At 47.2% G+C, this 21,239-nt stretch overlaps 1 protein-coding gene and 1 pseudogene across 5 annotated transcripts in view; one reads left to right on the top strand and one right to left on the bottom strand.

Moving 5' to 3' along the window:
* INPP4A (inositol polyphosphate-4-phosphatase type I A) overlaps positions 1 to 21,239 on the bottom strand; it is a 119,021-nt gene that overhangs the window by 59,913 nt on the left and 37,869 nt on the right. The gene's annotated exons all lie outside the window — the stretch shown is intronic.
* Positions 9,807 to 10,436, top strand: LOC308566284 (mitotic spindle assembly checkpoint protein MAD2A pseudogene; annotated as a pseudogene). The gene has a single exon. The product of its transcript is annotated as a mitotic spindle assembly checkpoint protein MAD2A pseudogene (transcript).

Below are 21,239 nucleotides of genomic sequence, written 5' to 3'. Positions count from 1 at the left end.
GGCTCTACAAACTCCACTGGGCTCCCCAAACTCCGCTGGCATCCCACACTGTTGCTACAGCCCGGCCCACGGGCACCCTGCTGTGGAGCAGGACACCCGACTCTGATTCAGACCCAGCACTGCTGGGAAGCTGTTGGGGTGAACCTCAGGGTCCCATACATGAGCCCTCTGAAAATGTCGGGGCCTGGGTTGTAGACCACAGGAAGAGCAGTGCTCTCAGTTCTGGGGCAAACTCAGTCCCTTGAGGTTGTGTTCCTATCCCTCCCACTGCAACACCTTTAGCCTGGGTACCTCAGCAGAAAGGGCCATGGTCTGGCTGGGGAGTTACACTAGAAATCACCAGGGAAAGGCTCATCAGTTTGCCGAAATTAAAAAGCATACAAGTCTCCCTGGCCAGCGTGGCTCAGTGGTTAGAGCACTGCCCCACGTACAGAAGGGTCTTGGGTTAGATTTACTGGTCAAAGGCACATATGATGAAAATGGCAAAGTACGGGGAAGCTGAAAGCTAATTCATGTTCCTTTGAGCTCCTAGATACTTACAGTACTAGTATCTGTTAATTTGTAATGTACAAATTAATTTTAAAAACTCACTAAAATCCAAGTAGCAAAAGATAAGAATTCTTAAAAGAGTAATACATGTGGGTAAACATTTTGAAAAGTGACCAAACTCATAATAATTAAAGCAATGCTTACCACACCTATATTCCCCTAAATTAGTCCTCTAAAAGCAGTGTGTTCCTCTATCCAGAATATTCTTGGTTGGAGGACCTAGGGGAAATTCCATAGGACTCCTGTTTTACTGATAACATTTTAGAGTGCTACAAGCATTTTGCAAAGCAATCTGATATTATTTATCAAAATTTGTCCACAACAAAATTCTTGCCAATAATCCAAAGACGCTTATTGCAGCATTACTTGTAATGACAAACACTGAAACCAATCACAGCACTTGAGTCCATTCTGCAACATCTCTAAGACACCGGCGATCATAATAAAGCCAATAATCACACAAAAGGTACTTCCACCTCATCAGTCACCAGGAAAAGGCACATAACAGCAATGAGATATCACTGCACACCCACTAGAATCGCTAAAATGAAAAGACAGACAATACCAAGTGGCGGCAAGGATGTGGAGTAATGGAACTGGATATACTGCTGGAGCAGCCACTCTGGAAAACACAGTATCTACTCACACTGAACACACAACTACCCCAGGATTGGGAATTGCTAAGAGAAATGTATACTTATATTCCCCCTAAAAGGTGTGAAGAACATTTAGAGCAGTAACATTCATAACAATCAAAAAATAGAAACAACTCAAATGTCCAGCAACAGCAGAATGGACAAAACAACACAGTGACTCCTAGAAACGAAGTCAGGGGGAGAGCCAGACACATAGGGTGCATGTAGGCAACTGCACTTTCACAAGGTTCAGGCACAGCCCAAAGAGCTCACTCTGAGGGGTGAGTACTGGTGCATGAGGTGGGAGTTAGGGGGCATGTAAGGAGGCTGGGGGGCCAGGGGCTTTGCCTCCCACTTTGGGTTCCGTGAGTGAATTTACTGTGTGAAATTCACTGAGAGGCATACCAACAATTTTTATACCTCAATAAAAAGTTTAATTCTTGTAATGGCTGCAATAAAGACAACACAGTATGAAAAAATGTTTATGTCAGTTCTGCATCATGTGGGGTTTTCATGGACTATTCCACCTGTGTTCTGGTTATAGCCCTTCCTTAAAAAGATGTGACAGAGGCAAAGAGCCAGCAGTGGGCCACAGCAAGACAGTGGCCATCTGGGGGCATGACCACAGGGAACTGCTCCCTTTCTTACCTGTCATCCCCTTGCATCACTGAAAACTGCAATCCCATGCTGGCCAGAGGCTGAGGGGCACCCTGGAGGTGAATCAGCCAGAGGAAGTTCTTTCTTGAACCTCCCTCCAGCTACTGAAGTTGCAGCCACCTTCCCCTTCAGCTGAGACAGCAGAGACATGTCACCTATCACAGGGCTACATCTATACCCTGACATCTCAAAAGCCCAAGGGAGGCTCCCATCCCCCATCCCTCCTCCCCTTGCAGGGTCCCCGCCCACTCCACCCACCTGCCCCTTCCCCTAGGAGGGAGGTTACTATTATAGGCATTATGAGATTCTGGGGATAGAAATGCTTAAAGGGGAACATCTACAGACTAATTTTACACTTGATACGTCCATAGATCATAGAAGCTTTTAGGTCAAAAAGACCTCAAAAGCTACTTCATGGTTACTTGGGGGCATTTAATTAGAATCTGCAATTTAAGTCATCAAGACCCAGAACAAAACGCTAATTTGTACAGCTGAACTCGATTCCCTTATTAGTCTCATTAATTTAAGGTAATTCACCAAGGACTCCTATATTCCCATGGTCCCCATTTTTTTCCTCATTTCAAGGTTGAAGCTCATTAGAAGCAAAACTACACTAAAAATAAAAAGGAGAGAGGGTGTGGGAGCTGTTTGGAGGACAGGGTGGGGTAGGGAGGTGAGAAGAAAGCAGGAGCATTCAACAAAGGAGCTACCTCCACCTCCTCACTCTGAGACACATGGTCCCTTCTGACAGGACACTGGCCATCGAATCAACAGCCCGAGTGAGGCAGGCGATGAGGGCGAAGGGCCATAGGCAAGGCAGAGAGAGAGGCTCTGATTCACACGCCTTCATGGGACCAGCGAGGTGGCCATGGCTTTCAGGAGCTTCATGGGACCACGAGGTGGCGATGGCTGCCACGGGCTTCTCCAGAAGCCAGTCTTGCCCTCCTCCAGAGACCAAGAAACCAAAGGCTAGGAAGGGACTCTGGAGGACACTCTGGCTCAGTAACCTCCTGGGGAGGGCTAACCACAGAGCCCCATCTTTAACCATCTTATACACTGGGGTTCTCTGAGAATAATCTTAAAAAGGAGATGCAGAGACGAGGTCACAGAAGTCCAGACTGGGCAACTGACTTTCTCAGGGTCAGACGGAGGTGCAGGATGAACTATGAGAAACAACCCAAAGCCAAAAGCCCACATACAACTGGGGCCGTCCTCCCTGCCCTTCGTAGCCCAGCCACCTTCTGGCTGTTGCTGGGAGCCAAGGGGCTAACGGCAAGCCTTCACTGGGCCTCGCTCTCCTAACAGGCAGCAGGAGAAAGTCAGACAAGAAAGGCTGCGTGAGTCAGCGTGTGACTCAGCAGCCCTGAGGAGGAAGCTACCTCAGCAGTCAGAAAGAGGAAGAGCTTTCTCTCAAAACCCCGAAATCCAGGACAGCCACAATCACTGCGATGAGGCACCCCACGGCTCACTGGCACTCAAACCTGAGAGACGGCCACTGCCCACCTCCCACACCAAGCCTGTCCTGCACACAGCCCCAAGACCCACAGCCTGTCCTCCCAGAGGTGCCCTGGCACGCCGTGGTCTGTCCCTCCAGGATGACCCGCTGGGACCCTGTGTCTTATGAATGCCAGACTTAACTCCCTGCTTCTGCCACATCTCCTGGTGCAAAGACCAGGTTTTTAGACAAACACTTTCTAGTAAACAAACTCTCAACACCTGCGGCGACTGTATTTGCAGCAACTATATTTGCTCACCTGCGTCTGGCTTTTTGCTGCCTTCCAGACACCCAACAGGTAACATGACAGCCCCTTCCCTCCAGGGCTGGAAAAAGACTACAGGGAGGCCCGCTTTCTCCTCTCCTTCTGAGCTGGAACCAGCTCCCTCCTACCTCCTGCTCCCTGTGCCTGCAACGGGCTGAGGGGGAAGAGCAAAGCCCCAGCTCGCCACCTAACACAGGAGTTCATGCCACCTAACACCACCTAACATGGCCCGGTGTTGCCAGGATTTAAATGCAGGAAACTCATGGGCCTTAGGAAGTCAAGCCCAGGGAAACAAAAAATATGCAGTAGTTGGTACATATTCTCACTGGCAGGTCAAACTACCCGCCCAGGGTCCCACTGGGCCTGCGCTTGGCAGAACAGTCACTCCTGCTTCCCACTTCCCCAAGCCCTGTTCTCTGCCAGTGACCCTGAACAGGCAGCAGTGGCAGGAAGTTCACCACCCAATTTATTAACTAATCAGTCTCACTCTTTTCATGAATATGGCAGCTGATATAATGCCTTAACCCAGATTAAACTGCACATCTGGGACTCTAAGAGGAGAGGTAGTCACCTTGAGTGGGCCATGGATGTCCCTCAAAAAAACAGGCAGGCCAAGTGCCCCTGGGTAGGACAAACCCGAGTGTTCAAGCTTCCCCCCAGACCCTGTTTCCCCATCTCAGTCACTGGCAACTCCCATCCTTCCACTTGCTCCAGCCAAGAAACAAAATCGATGCTGACTGCTGGCCTCCTCTTCCTCTCACACCCCACACCCAAGCCATTCTGTTGGCTCTATCTTCCCAGAGAACCAGACTTCAACCCACCTCTGCACCCCAGCCCCATTGCCCTGGCTTCTCCAGTCCCTCTGCAGGCCCCTAGTCTGCCTCCACGCAGCGCTGGCTCCCGCCCTGTCCTCCCTGCTGCTGACATCTCCCCAGTTGGCAACCCCCTGCAAGGACAACAGAAGGCAGCTCCCTCACCTCTGTATTTCCTTCTTAAAACCAGAAGTCTTCAGGACAGTTGGTCAAAACTGCAGCTGCCAGGATTTAAATGCCCCTGGTGGCCCCTGGTGGTCCACCTACGAACCATGAGCCTTTTGAGGATTTTGTACAGGAACCAGTTTGAAAATAGGTCACCCAAAAAAAGTGTTGAAAAGTGTTCCTGCTGAGCAACATGAGCCAGACCCTGGGTCTAGGTGCTAGCATCGGGGAGACCAGAGATGTGTTAATAGCAAGCGTGTTGTCGGGGAGGTGCCAGCAGCTGCTACAGCGGGTGGGTATCCTTGGGCTGCCTCAGCCAGAACAGGCCCTCCCAAACCTTGGCCACTTTTGTTAAACACCCACACTTTCTCATGCTGTTTCTTCTCCATAAACTGGCAATCTCCTCAATAAACAGTGAAGGTCTCTCACAGCCCAGGCCCTTACAGATATAAAGATGAACAGGGAGGCTTGGGCAGGAAATGCATCACAAGAAACATAACCAAAACAGGAGTGATGGACAAGCTGATGGTCACACTGGTGCTGCTCCAGCCTCTTCTGGAACCTTCCCTGTGAGAAGGGTTGGGCTGTGGCTGTCCTGCTGCCACACAGGGGAACCCAGGGCTAGCACCAGTGATTCTGGAGGCTGACTCTTGGGGTGAATCGACCCAGTGTTCCTGTGTATTGCTCCTCTCACTCTCATGTACCAGGCTTCATTTGTTGCTCAATTACCACACAAGTTCCCAGAACACCACAAACCAATATAATGGAGTTACTGCACAGGCCCTACGGTCCCTGTGAAAGCTGCCTGTTTAGTGCTGGAGACAATGGACATCAGTGTCAATGCTGCCCTGCTCTCTCCAGGACATGACAAGGCTCACATCTCGCTCCATTGTCAATAGGCCAATCGGGGCCCTCACATAATTAACTGGAAGTTCGCCTGGATGTTGGCCAGAAAGGCCTCTCAATAGTGTCACAGAAATGTCCTAATAGGACTGAAGAAGACATCCAGTGTTATCAATGAAGACATGCTGTCCCAGAGGACCGAGAGCAGAGATGAAGACAACAGTGCCCGTGATCTGTGAGTGGGTTATCCCCGAGTGGGGCTCCACAAAGCCCTCAGCATGAAGGAAGGTGCTGCAGACGCAGAAGCCCCACCCCCAGGGCACACAGTCAAAGCTCGGGGCCAGGAGCTGCAGCCAGAAGAGAACTCTGACTCCTGAGACTGCTCTTTCTCTTCCCCTTTCTTTTTCCACCCAAACCCAGGGCTGTAAGTCCTAGCCTGATGCCTGCTTCTACCTCCCCCATCAGAGCTGGCCATGTGGAAGCCGATGGCAACAGGGCGACGCCACCCTCTCTGCTTCTCTCCTTCCTCTGCACTGGGTGGGGTCTATTCTTTCAGCCAAGGGAATGGTAAGTGTGGGTGTGGCCACAGCTGCTCAAGGCTCCTCAGGATAGCAATGAGCAGAGGGAGTACCCTCCTGGGGGCAGTGGCCCACACCCCAGCTACAGCAACTCCTCTGCCTTGTCCTGATGGTGTAGTGATGAGGCTGTCACGCTGAGGGCGAGTTCTGGGTACTCCTGCTCTCCTGACTGAAACATTGTGCCCGGCAGTCCGACACCTGTGCTGCAGAGTGGAGAACCCCAACTCTGATGAGTTTCAGCAGTGAGGCATCTGGCATAAAGGTCCGGCTGACTTCCAGAACCTGAGCAGGAATATGGCTCGTAGACCCCAATGTTAGCAGCACAGACGGCCTTCCAGGTGGACACAAGGCAACTGACAGCCCAACTTGAAACTCTCTAGCTCTGCCACGGAGCAGGACGGATACGCGGATTGTCTCCAAGTCCTCAGTCCAGCTCTTCCTGGGAAAGGTAACCCCCTGGCTGGAGGCTGGGGTCACAGGACAGCAGGGGTGCTCCCATGAGCTGAGTGTGGTGGGGGAGAGCTCCCACAAAGAGGCAAGGGGAGGATGAAAATAATCATCTCAACTCACCACAGCTTTTAGCAGCAAAATGGAAACCCTATAGCAAGTTCCTTAAACTTGAAGAGGAAAGTTAAAGATCTCCCAGTGTTAACTAAACATTTTTTATATTGTTTAAAATAGATAACATAAAGATAAAATGAGTATAAACTTTCTTCTTGGAGCTCTTAAACTACTATAAACTAAGAGATTTATAATTTAACAACGAACAGAACCCCAGCACCAATGGACTCACATTTACCTTAATTTAAGGCGAAGGATGGGGCTGTTGTACGGAGACCATCACAGAAACATAACCCCAGGACTCCAGAAGGCCATGCCCGCCACACCTTCCACTCCACCCCCGCCTGGCCTGAGGCCAGAAATGCCCACAATGGCCACTTTGGTACAAAGAGCAGCTACCTGGTCAAAATAACAGCGCCAGCAGCCACCATCCCCCAGAAAAGTGAATTGTCTAGTGGGGCAGAGAAGCAGGGACGAGGCGCCATCCTTGGATTATGAACAGCAGTGTAAGGACCCTGGGTGGTGGGCCTTCCACATGTGGTTTTGCACTATTGCCTGAAATCAAGAAAGTTATAGAGGAAAAATGCAGAGGACGACTTTATGGCTTGCTGTGTGAAAATGAGACTGGAAAGCCCACTTACTTCCTAGAGTCCCAATGGTGGGGCACCCGTCCGTACACGTTAGCCCTATTAAAGGTTCCCCTGCTCTTTTTGTTTGAGTACTATGGTTTTTTGGTCATTTCCTTCTCTTTACTGTTCCCAACAGGTTTTATTCATTCACTTAGAATATCCTGGTTTAGTAAGTGCGTAATGTATCATGGTGCTTTGGGAAAGCGTCACCAGGTTACCCTGGTTCCCACGGGTGACACACACTCAACAATTCAAGAATAAAACATGGCTGCGTACTTGGTTGGTTGGAGCATCGTCCTGTGCACCAAAAGGCTGCGGGTTCAATTCCTGGTCAGGGCACATACCTAGGTTGCAGGTTCGGTTCCCAGCCGGGGTGCGTACAAGATGCAACAGACTGATGTTTCTCTCTCCCTTCCCCCCCTTTTCTCTCTCTGAAAACAAAGAGAATAAAAAACAAAGAATAAAGCATGCAGCCTCCCTCTCCTCACAAACACTCTCAAGTCCTCTTTCAGGCTGTGGAGGGAAAGGGAGCAGCTCACAGTGGGGGCAGTGGCTGGATACGCCGACAGGGCAGGCCCACGTGGGGAAACCAGGCCCTGATCACGGGTGGCCCACTGGGAAGACACTATCGTCCCAAAGACGAGCCTGGTGTTTCACAAACCTGATGGCAAAGTGTGCTCCTGGAAAGGAGGCTGGGCATCAGCACCGGATCCCAGACCCAGCTCCTAGGGCTCCTCCCACAAGACGGCCTCAGGCTACTTAAAAATTCTGGCACATGTGCACTGACACCACACGTGAGTTTCCAAACCAGCAACACCCTCAGCAGCCCCCTGCTCTGCTGAACCCTCCCCCCACCATGGTCACTCCAGCACCTGGGCTGACCTGATGAGGTGGCTCACTCGAACACATCATTTCCTTCTAGACTGCCATTAACAGAGCAGGGCTGACAGGAATTTGCATGACTGGGGTTGGGCAGATCTAGTTTATTTTTATAATCACTAGGGAAGCTTGTTTTCTAATTCAAAGTGTCAAAGTTGGCTTCATGGGAGAATATAAAATTTTCTGAGTAGCAATAAAATCCCATAAAAGGCTATAAATGCAAAGCCACAACCACAGATCAATGAAATGCTGGGAAGACAAAGTTATTTCTGGAACAAGGCAGTAAGCCAGGGGACCAGGGAGGACCTGCCCAAGGCCTCCACATGGGCGGCACCCAACAGTCTCATTTTAGTTCCCGCACCAACAAACCAAAACTGGGGAGAGAAGTCTTGGTCTCTGCATACCTTGGAAACACAAAACGATCACACATTTTGCAAGCCTCACTATACATAAATCTCTGGCGAAGTGGCACAATACCTACAAAAACGGAATCTTGCTTTAATCAATCACTGTGGGGTGGGCATGTAGAGAAGATGCTGAAAGACCTTCAGTGCCCCAAATGCTCATGTAAAAACAAAACGCACGCAGTCTGATTTTGATATGAGACCTCTCCCATGGGAGCCTGGCCACAGCTCTTATTGCAAAGCTAACAGTGACAGGAACGATGAAAACCCAAGAAAAGTAATTTTAAAAAGACTGCCACCAGCAGTGCCTCTGAGGCCCATGCCCATTTCTTCAGGCAGCACCGAGGTGGCCCACCAGTGCTGTGGGTGAGTGAGCTCCACCAGGCAGGGAGAGGTGCCCGCTGACATCAGTGTCCTATGCTAAGCAGCAATGTCTGCCATAGCTCCTCTCCCCAAAAAGGCCAGCGGGGGAGGGACCAGGGGGCAAAGGACAGAGAGCAGTGCTGGGGCATTTCTGTCCTCAGCTGACAAGCCTGGCCGATGACCTGCAACATGTTGCCTCTCACAAGAGTGTTCATGGAATCCGCCACCAGAAACCAGACTTGTTCATCCATTTGTTCAACAGTGCCTAACCAGGTGCATAGAGAGGCCACCCAGATGAGTCCGAAGTGGTCTCTGCCTGCAAGGACCCAACAGTGTAGCAATGGAGTGAGACATTCAGATAAGACAAAATGAAATGAACACCCCAGGCTGGGAGGGGTTGAGGAAGAAACTTTAAATCCGGCCAGACATGATTCTGACACAGTTTAGACAGAATTGACTTCAAAAGGTATAGGCATGACAACTAACCCAGGGAACAGGGAAGCCCAGCGTTCTAAGGGACAGAGAAAATGGGCTGAAGGGCCAGGCCAGGGTCGATATTGGGGAGCCAATACCAGACCGTGGAGTATGCTAGTAACACTCTGGAATCTTAATCATTCAAATAAATCTGAAAAGTCTTGATACTCTCCTGAACTCTCATACTGAGCTTTGGAAAATAAACCTCTTACTGCATGGTACAAACCCACTCAGGCCTGGTAAAACTGGGCCAAGTTGTGGCCATGAAGCGGACAGGCCACATCTATAACCAACTCACAGGGACAACGTTCTCATCCTGCCAGGACTCCAGGGGGCTCCAAAGGTCATCGGCACAACTAAACCTCAAATCAGGACAAGTTCACTATCTCTGAAGGAAGTACTATCTGATTCTGCAAATAAAAACACACACACCCAGGTTACTTTAGAGACCAGTGGCAAGAAGCTGCTGCGGGCCCTGCAGTCACCATCTGTGGTGCATGCATGGCGCATCGGTGGGCCTGGCCAAGGCGTGGCAGCTCTCCCAGAAGCAGGGCATCACTCTACACACCAATATCGTGGCCGAGTTCTTCTCATTTGGCATCAACAGCATTTTATATCAGGGTGGCATTTACCCATCATAAACCTTCACTTGAGTGGAGAAATATGGACTCCCCTTGCTTGTAACTACTGATCCTGAGCTCATGAAACACCTAAACAATGTGGTGGAACATCTAAAGGACTGGTTATATGAGTGCTCAGTTCAGAAACGTGTGGTAGTCATCCTGAATATTGAAAGAGGGGAGGTCCTTGAGAGATGGCAATTTTATATTGAGTGTGACAAGACTGCCAAAGATGACAGTACACCCAGAGAAAAGTCTCAGAAAGCTACCCAAGGTGAAATCTGCTTGATCAGACAGATCATAGCTACAGATATTTCTGTCATTGTTGGAAGTTTCTTGTTTATTTGACCTACTGATCTATACAAAGGTTTGGTTGTACCTGAAAAGTGGGAAGAGTTGGGACCACAGTTCATTACCAATTCTGAGCAAGTCTGTCTGAGTTCCTTTACAACAATCCACAAAGCAAGCAGCATGGTAGCCTACAAAATCCTGTCCATGACGAGATGACACAAGAACAATGGAATTCTCAAGTGTGTTTCTTGAAACCAAGTCAACTACAGTTCATGTTTTATTTCATTGATTAATTTTTAGATGGGAAAAACAACACTGTAGTTTACTGAACTGTGCATAATTGTTCCATTTTTTTGGTACCTGTTTAACTTTCCATAGGATTGACATAATTTTTGCACACTCCTCAAAAGGGAACCAGCAAATTATATCAGCACTGTAATTAAAGTCAATTCCTTTGAAGGTGTAACTATAGATGGAAAAACTTTTGCTATAAAGCTAAATGTCTTCCTAAATCAGACGTTTTGGTCAGGTAGCTTGACTCAGAATATAGGTAAATATGAAACACAAAGTAAGTCTGAGTATTCAGAATCTTTGTTTAGTCCTAAAGTAACTAATAATCCACAATAACAAAATGTTGCTATAAAGTCCTTTTGCCATTTATTTCATTTATATAGGTTCCTAATTTTTTTTAAATCTCCAATTCTTTGATTTTAATGTATGTAACTTACACCTACCAACCTATCGCTATTTCTACTGTCTAAATTCCAGTGATACAGAACTCTTAAAAATGTCTTTTTGTGTTTTATGAAAATCAAGCTTTAAATGACAATGTTAAATAAAATTAAATGTGTATGTTTTCCAAACAAAACAAAACCCAAAATCAACCACCACAAAAGGAACTAAGACCACTTGGTAAGCACGTGGAAATGTCAGGTCCATTAGCAAACACCTACACCAGGGCCATCACAGATGACTCACCCTAAGTGTGCAGTACAGACACTGCTCAAGAAAGTTGCCAGAACCAGCTTCCCTTTCTTTCACTGTCACCTTGTTACAGAGAGATTCCTAAGCTGGCTGTGCTTCTCTTAGAAGAAGAATGCTAACAATCGGATATCCAAGTAATAAGAAGAAAAATGTCAAGAGGTACTTTTGTCATTATTTCTTTTCTCCAAAATTCGCAGCTGAGTTCTGAAATGTAGAGATGACACTGAGAACAAAGAACCCATGAAATAGCTCTCTGTCACATATCATTATGTTAAAATTACTAGCGCCATGAGCAGGGACAGCAAAAACTAATTAAAATCTTTTCTGTGCTTTCATGTGTTTTTTTTAACATTCTTGGAAATTGGGTAATAAAGAGATGAGGGAAAATGTGTCTTAAAAATTCATTTTTTAGAACTGCTCCCATCCCCCAATAGAAGAAATTGGTAGAAACACTAAAAACTGGGAGCTAGCATGCAGCAAGCCACCCGAGGCCCTGCCTCCTTCAGGGCAGGCCTGGACCCTGATGGAAGCCCAGGGTAGTAGGCCTCCACCAGATGGAATACTGCCCCCATCAGCCCCGCACAGGCCCCACCAAACACCCCAGGACTACTATCCAGCACCGTCGCCACAGTTCAAGGAGGCCTAAGTTCTGGACGGGCAGGCTCCACCAAACACCCCAGGACTACCATCCAGCATGAATACCAGGGTCCAGTGAGGACTGGTTTCTGGACAGGGCGAGATGGAAACCCACCAGGCAGGTGTGAACACACATCTCTGCAAAATACTGTGCAGGAAGGAAGCAGGCACTAATGGATGAAGACAACTGAAGTCCTGATCAGTCAGAGACCCTGCACTGGGCCAGAGCTCATAACAGCAATGCAGCTGAAAGCTCCCACAGCATCGTGCGAGAAGCAGTGCCTGGTGTACCAGCCCATCCATCAACCACGGATGAGAGGCACAGAAATGTCACAGGAACAACGGATGTCAAGTTGGAGCCCTTGAGCTCTTGGTCTGGTTGGGATTTTAATTCGGCTCTCAGATCTCAGGCAAATTACAAACACTGGGCACTTCAATGTCCCCCTGCCGATGTGGCCCTTAGTCCCGATCTGCTGTCCTACACTGATGGCGTGCCCAAAAGCTGTGAACTGTGTTTCTTCTGTTCTGTCATTTGCTCCTCACAACAAAGCCTGCCCAGACCACAGAAAAACCACTAGGCCCTGTCTCAGTGACAACATCAAGGTTCAGAGAAGGGGGAGTCTTGCCCCCAATCATTCTGTGGACAACCAGCAAGACTGGGACCGACAGCAGAACTCTGACTTCCACTCTGGCCATCTCATAAGCTTAGCACGGATGCTGCAGTACTTCTTGAATGGTAGGCACTTGGGGGTCATGACTTCTGCCATAACCTTGTACTGCTGTTCACAGATTTTTCTTTAAATAAAATTTAACTTAAATTTACTACATGTAATATTTTGAAGTAATTAATATTTAAGTATTTACATAAACAAATTTATTCAGACACAAGGCCTACCTCCACCTCCCCAGTGGCAGACATGCCCCCTTTGGGAGACATGGCCTGCAGCAGCAGCCACGGAGCTCAGCACCCCATCTCCACCCAACCACCAACCAGCTGTCTGACTGTGGGAAGGCTTGACTTGAGCACATGTTCACTGCCACTAAGTTGGGAAGATATTCCATCTTAGAGGTCTACTGCACATCTCAATTAAGAAAGTGTGTGTGTGTGCAGGCTCTGCAGACCCCAAGTTACTCAGTTAAACTTAAGTGACACTAGGCCTTCTAAGGGTCACATGAGATACAAAGGCAAAAACGCTTTGAAAAGATACAAGTGGGAATTTAAATCTTTAAATGACACATTCTTTCTAGAAATTATATAGCCTAAAGTTGTGAGCAGGAGGAAGTCTTCCCTAGGAATTAGATCTGGAACTGCCAATGACATCTCCTGTGGTTTCATGGGGCCCAGGGGAGACATGCTGACAATCTGCTGGATGTCAGGCCCAAGGCCACAATGAGCCCCAGGCTAAAGTGGGTCATCTGACACACTCGCCCTCCACCTGCTCACTGAGGGGTAGCCCATCTAGCAGAGACACTACTGCTCCAAAAAGTCTTCCCCTTTGTCCTTCAAAGGTTACAATGACACCATCAAAGGATGTTCTGTGTGGGGACCTGAGGTATATGGGAACTCCATATTTTCTGCACAATTTTGCTATAAATCTAAAACTGCTCTGAAAAGTAAAATTTATTCATTTTAAAAAAAGACTTCCAGACACTAATTCCAAGGGGGGTTTTAGCTGCCCTGCCCTATAGGATCTAGGAAAAAAGAGGGAAAGATAAGTCCTAAGAAAGTCTACCAACCCATCAGTAGTTAAGCCTTCTAAGGCATAAATTCTAGAGTTCTGCATTCATCAGATTTCTTGGAGCAACACTCTGAAGAGTCTTGAAATTCAGATGAAGTCAAATAAATATAGCATCCTGTAGATCTTTAAAAGGCTGCATGAGAGTATTAAACCATATACCCGACCAAGGAAAGGTTTGCAAAGAGAAACTGCAAAGCAATTCTGAAAATGCCATGTGATCACTTACCACCACTGTTTTAGGGGAAAACATAGGCACAGGATCAAAATCCAGTGCAAATCCAGCATTTCTGAGCTAATTGCTGCCATGTGAGCCTGTTCCAATGGGTCACTGCACACCAGCCAAACCCAAAGCCCTGCCCACAGGGTGACATAGCCACTCAGATGGCTCTGTCACCAGGCTGGTCACTGAACAGATCTGAAGGAGGGCAGAGAGAACACAGTCTCCAAAACAACCTTTTTGTGTGTCATTATCTTGCATGCTTGCACTTGTATAATTCTGGAGTCATGCTAGTGGATATCAAGAAAAAACATGGAGATTCCACATCAGACATGTATGAGTCTGCTCCTGCTGCCAAAACAAAATACCACAGACTCAGGTGCTTAAACAACAGAAATCTATTTTCTCACAGTTCTGGAGACTGAAGTCCAAGATCAAGGTGCTAGCCAGGCTGGGTTTCTCCTGAGGCCAATCTCCTTGGAGGGCAATGGCCTTTTCTCTAGGCATCTTCCCTGGTGTCTCTTTTTATAAAGGCACCAGTCCTATTAGATTAGGGCCCCACCCTTATGATCTCATGTAAGTTTAATTACTCCTTTAGAGATGCTGTCTCCAAATACACTCATATCGGGGGTTAAGGCTTCAAGGGGTGGGGAAGTTCACAATTTAGTCCATAACATGCTTTATAGAATACAGCTGGCATTTCTAAACTAATGCACCGCACAAGTCCAACATCCAAGTGGGTGGGTGCTGCCAGTGGGAGATTAAGAAAGAACAAGAGGTGGTTGCCCTGGCTGGTGTGGTTCAGTTGGCTGGAGCGTCGTCCTGTACATTGAAAGGTTGTGAGTTCGAGTCTGGTCAGGGCACATACCTAGGTTGCAGGTTCGATCCCCAGTCCCAGTGTATGCGGGGAGGCAACCAATTAATGTCTAGAGCTCTATCTATCAATATCTATCTATCTATCTATCTATCTATCTATCTATCTATCTATCTATCTATCTATCATCTATCTATCTCCCTCCCTCTCTCCCTCCTACCCCCGCTCTCTAAAATCAATAAGCATGTCCTCGAGTGAGGATAAAAAAAAGAAAAAGAGGTGGTAAAGCAGCCCCCCTTGTGCCTGCACTTGTGCTTGCAGTGGGTGCAGTGCCCTCCCACTGAGGCAGACAGCCTTGATTGCCCTCTCTCCCCTCCCACAGTGGGCCTGCTGGGGGAAGGGGGGAGGAAGAGCCTGTGGTCAAGCACTTCCCAGTCATTATCTCCAAGGCAACCTTGTAACAGTGGGCACCCAGTGTCAGGCATGGAAAAGGGACCAGCTCAAGGTCATAATGCAGACAGTAGCAGAGCCAGGATACCCCCACCCCCAGACTGTTAGCTCCCTGCCCCCGGCTTCTCCCTCACTCCAGTGCCACTCTCTTTATCTTTACAACCTCCACGTCAGACCTGTACATGCTACGAATACAACATTTAAAATACACCTTTGACAGGGGAAGGGATTAGCCAAAGAACATATATGCATAACCCATAGACACAGACAACAATGTGGTGATGGCCAGAGGGAAAGGTGGATGTGGGCAAAAGAGGGGAAATGGGGACATCTGTAATAGTGTCAACAATAAAAATAAAGTAAAAAAAAATACACTCTTGACAAAAAGACCCAAATGTGTAATAAACCTGAGACAGCTGAGGGCTCTATCCAGAGATAGCTGATGAGATTTCTTTTCATGTAACAGTCATATTTTAATATTCAGTTTACGCCCTTACAATAAAAACCATTTGCAGGTGGCAAGGACATAGACTTCCCTATCTCTTTTGTTCCCCTTCCTCATTTATTGCTTTCCTTTGTGTTAAGGGCATTATTTTCTGTTGTAACCTTTCATTCCTTTACACACGCAATTCCAATGATAGTGATATACGGAAAACCACTCCTATACAGTTCTCATCCCTCTTCCTCCTTTTGTTCAATTATTTCTACACATTTTACATCTACATATACTAACTTGAAGAATGTGATTATCACTAGACATAACTTCATGTTTTTAAAGAAGCTGAGGGGAAGAAAGGGAAGTGTGTGTGTATTTAGAGTTTGTTATATTAACCTTATTACCATTTCTGGTTCTCTCCATTATTTCCTGTGGATTCAAGTTACCTAATGCAGTGTAATTTCCTTACTCCAATACAGCTTTTCTCTCATTTGTCTCCTTCATGCTACTGTCAAATACACTACTTTTCTAAATGCTACAGGCCCAACAATATAATTATATACAGGCATACCAAAGATAACGCACGTTCGGTTCAACCACCACAATAAAGCAAGTATCACAATAAAGCAAGTCACATGAACTTTCTGGTTTCCCAGTGCATATAAAAAGTTATGCTTGCACTAGACTGTGGTCTATTAAGTGTGCAATAGCATTATGTCTAAAAAAGAAACTACAAAGTAAATATCTTAAGTAAAAATACTTTATTTCTTAAAAATACTATCAACTGAACCCTCAGCAAGTCATAATCTTTTTGCTGGTGCAGGCTCTTGCCTCCACATCAATGAAAACGCAGTACCTGTGAATCACAATAAAATGAGGTGTGCCGGTACATATGTTATTTTGCAAAATTGCTTTTTGAATCACTTAAGAAATGGGGAGGAATGTACACTTACACTTTCTTTTAAAATAACATAATTACCTTTATTGGCACTGTCTTCTCATATGGATTTGAATTACCACCTGTGGGCGTTTGCTTTCAACCTAAAGAACTTTCTTTACATTTCCGGTAACACAGGTCTGCTATAACAACAAAGCCTGTTTTGTCTTTTTCTTTTTAATTTGTGAATGTCTTTATTTTGCCTGCATTTTGGGGATACGGTTTTGCTGGATATGAGATCTTTGGTTGGTGGTGTTTTTCTTTCAGGACTCGACTATGCTATCCCACTGCCTTCTGGTTCCCACTATTCCTAATGAGAAGTAACCTATTAATCTTACTGGGATTCCCTGGCACAATCTCAGTCAATTCTCTTCTGCTGCTTTCAAGCTTTTCTCTTTGTCTTTCAACATTTTTTACTATGATGGGCCTGGGTATGGACTTCTTTGTGGTTATACTATTTGGAGTTTACTGTATTTCTTGGATGTATAGATTGTTTTTTCATCAAATTTGGGAAGTTTTCAGCCATAATTTCTTGGGGTAACCAGGCATGGGAGAGAGGGGAGTTGCCAGCACATTCTTGGAAGTCACACACTGTTGCCCACTCCCCAAGGGCAGGAGATGGCATTCCCAGATCCAAACTGAGAAGGGGGCTGGGAATGTGAGACACCAGACAACCAACCATCTTCACCTGATGGGCAGGGGATGGGGAGGGGGGCACGGGTAGGGTAGCTCCAATGCTGGTTCTGCCATGCAGGAGCTAAAAACTGTACTGGACCCTGGACCCTCTCGAGCCCCAGACTAGGGATCTACGAAATGAAATGGGGATCCTCACTAGCCTTTGAAGCCCACAGTCAGTACTTAGCTAACTGCTGACATTCTGGTCAGGGGCCCTCACTGGGCTGTTTCCCCTGTGGATGCTTCCGGATATCATGCTGATGTCCAAGGGCTATGCTTCCTGTAGGCACCCTTTCCAGAGCCAGGCCCTACCTGGACCTCCGTTGGGACCAGTGTGTTCTTACCTTCATGAACACACCAAACAGGTTATCTCCTCAATGCCCCCTGGTATCACAGGGATCAGATCCCCACCCTCACACCCCTCTGAGATAAGATGGGAATGAATGATAAGGGGCACGATGTATTGGCCCCCCTGGGGACAGCATATCAATAGGGCCTGCTCCTTTAAACAGTAGGAGAGATATTCCAGTTGGGAAATCTCTGGCAGCTGCTTCTGGCCAGTTAACTATCACTTGGGTGGCAATTTTAAAAAGCAAACCACAGTAGGAGAAAATTGTTCTAAAATAGATGACACTCTTCCCTGACTTTAACACCTAGTATTCTGAACAAGAGAGCCATAACACAGAGCAGTCCAGTCCCTGACTTACATGCCCTGTCAGTCACATCCCTGGGCTCCCTTCCTGCCTACAGTACAGGGAAGAAGATGCGCACAACTCAGCACGTGACTGCACACAAGGTGCTTCTGTAGGTGCACGGGGGCTGGTTTTGTATCAAATGCACTTGGTTTGCTGCTCCTTTCCCACTGTTATCTATGTTATAACAGCTTCATTTCTTCACCTGCCACCAGGGGGCTTGGAAACCAAATCACCCAAGACAGCATGAATGTGTGTGCACACACGCTTAAAAGAGAACACCCACTGGATGAGGGCCTTAGGGGATCAAAGGCCCTCAGTTTACCTTCTGCATTGATCACATGACCCCTTGCCTTTTGGGAACTTTCAGGGAGGCAGCTGCTAAAAACAAGGACCTTATCCCAAACTTTGAAAAAAATCCACCATATGACTACGTTACTGCCCATAATGTGAAAGTCCTCTGGCAGTGCATGCTCACCTCCCACTCCCTTTTGGAAATACAACTCAGTTTTGATTAACTGGATCTCAGTGCAATTAGATACAGGTAGAACTTACTGTTCCTACTATTGTCTGCCTGACCCAGTTTGGGTTTTAATTTTTTTTCTCCATCACCATAAAGAAATGCAACATCATTTTCTTTTTCCCCACTATAATTTTTTTAAATTAAGAAGTCAGCATTACAATGTTTCTTTTCTGTGGAAATTGTTTTATTTTGTTCTAAACAGAAAGAGTCCCTGTGTTATAAAATAATGATTTTGGAAAGCAAACAAACCAAACACTTTATGACCTGTGTGACACCCAAAGGACTGAATACTTCTCCTGTGTTGTTCAGCTAGGTGCAGGCACGACCTCTGCACCCCTCACCTAGCTGTCACACTGGCCCACCTCATCCACTAGCAGGCCCTAGTGTCACAGGTCAGTGGCGATTCTAGGGCAAGGATATGTGGAGAAGAGTCCTGGTTTCAGACAGAACAAGAGGAAGGAAAGCATCTCCTTGAGGGCGAAAAGGGGCGAAGGCAAAACCAGACCCCAGATACCTGCAGAGGTACCTCACATTTACCCAGTGAGGTGTCAAACACCCTTCCCCAAACCTCAGCCTACCCCTCGTGTTTAATGGTGACACCACAGGTGCAGGGGCTCTGGGTACCTCTGCGAGGCCCAACTGAGAACCACCATGGGACAGACACAGTGCCCCCGACATGGGCACCTTTCTGCTCACATGGGTGCCATTCTCCAAAGCCAGATACTGTTTCTGAAACCACCTTCCCCTCTCTTTTTAGAGCTTCCTGTGTGATAAGGAGCAAGGTCAGAAAAGAAACTAGCAGAAAACCCAGCCCTTCAAAAGGCCACACTCAACTCTCTGAGCATGTAAACTCTTGCTCCTTGTTCCCTCCTGCTCCACCTCAGGTCCTTCCCACCTCGGCAAATAGCATCACTCTCTTCCAGGTGGGTCAAACCAAAAACACGGAGTCTTCCTTGCTTCCTCCATCAGTCCCCCTCTCCCCCACATACAACCCATCAAACTAGTCCTGGTGACACATCCAGAATCGAAGCACTTCTCACCATCACCACAGCTCCCACCTAGGTCTCAGGCACCACACCTTCTGAGATCACAAGAACTTCTGGATAAGCTCCATCACCCTGGGCCTTCCTAGGCTGTCCATGTCACTCCATATGCATGTGGATCCTACAAAGGTGTTAATTCCATACAGAAGAAACAGAAAAGGCAGTCGGAATCTGGTGGTTGCATAGGGGAAGGATGTAAAAGTCCTACATGAGATGCCATGTCATCCAAGGACAAAAACTCAGACCAAACAGTTAAAAATGCCCCCACACCATCTCCCTCCCAGAAACAAGTTATGTACCCATAACTGGGGGGGGGGGGGGGCACGTTCCTGTGCATCCTCTCAGCCTCAAGAAATGAGGAGTAGAGTTTGCTCTGCCAAGAAGAAAACTTTAGGGATAAATTTGCCTGAGAATGAGATTGTCAAAGGAATTGGGTATCTTGGGGTTCCAGCAGTGTTCCAGAATCCCTAAGACCCTAAACCTCTTGGAACCAGTGGTGTCAACAGATGGTGTGTAAATGAAAGCTCGAAGTTGGTGCTTCGGTGTCCCAGTGGCCACCACAGTCATTCAGCATGACAAAGGCATCTCTCTTTGCCAACCATGAGGACAAGCACAGGGACAAGGCCAGGCCTCCATGCTCCTGTACCTTCCTAATTTTATCCACTAGGCCATCCAGGAGATGATGCCTAACTCCCTTGACCCTGAGGACTCTCTTGAGGCCCAATGCAGCATTTCCAAGTCAGCCTGCCACCAGCCCTGGACTCCTGGCTGAGAGCCAAAGATCACATCACTGACACACACACAGAGATGCACGTGCGTCCTCTCGCTTAAAGGCAAGGGTCTAGAGTCTTTAGGTTGGGATGCAAGACTTCCATTAGTCCCCTGCACTTGTAGCTTTCACATTACCATTCCCACAACACTCCCATCCCACCCAGTGTGCAGGAGCCAGCACCACCCAACCCCTCTCCCTGAACCCCAGCCTCCAGCAACCCTTTCCTCTAAGGATATCCGGCTGTGCTTCCTGTCTACATGGCTCATCATGTCTAAAACTTCTCTTCCATCAGGTTCTTTTCTCAGGTTAGACTTTGCTGCTTTTGACCAAGAGCCACTACAGGAATCGGGGAGGAGGTATCATTCATTCAAGACCTATTCACTGCATCTTCACCACCAGCCAGTAAGTGTGTGTGACAGCAGAGTTGGAGAGCCCATGCGTAACAACATTACCAGGAGAGAGCAAGTTCAGACACAGAAGGAGGTGCCCATCAGGTTTACAACCATAAAACTGTCTGTAGAGCCCAGGAAGGGCACAGAACTGATCAACGGAGAGATTTTCAGTTACTTCTTGCTAATACTGCTGCTTACAGTTTTGCTTTTGTTGCTAAGTTGAATACATAGAAACTGAAATTACAGTAACTTTAACCACTTGGCGCTCAGATCTCGGTCTCTAATACTATTCTCCAACAAAACGGAGTAGGATTCTCTGGGGTAATGGCTGACACTAGGGCTGGGGCAGGAAATGTACTCCTCAAAATTGCCAAGGTCACTAAAAACAAGGAAAGTCTAAGAAACTCTCACAACCAAGAGGATGCTGAGGGAATAAAATAAATGAATCTAAGGTGGTATCCTGGATAGTATCCTGGGACAGAAAAAGGACATTAGATGTAAAAACAAAATAAAACAAAAACTTCAGGAAACCTAAGTAAAGTGTGGACCTTAGTTACCGATGCAGCACATGTGCCAGGATAATGTGAGATGTTAACAATGTGGGAGGTGGGAGGTCGGGGTGGAGGTGAGGGGTACACTGTGGCACCCTATACTATCTTTATAACTTCCCTGTAAATCTAAAACTATTCTAAAATTTAAAAGTTTATTT

The sequence above is a fragment of the Miniopterus schreibersii genome (assembly GCF_964146895.1).
Source record: "Miniopterus schreibersii genome assembly, chromosome: 13".
Classification (NCBI taxonomy): domain Eukaryota; kingdom Metazoa; phylum Chordata; class Mammalia; order Chiroptera; family Miniopteridae; genus Miniopterus; species Miniopterus schreibersii.
Note: the sequence above shows the minus strand (reverse complement) of the source record. Positions and strands in the feature narration are given on the sequence as shown.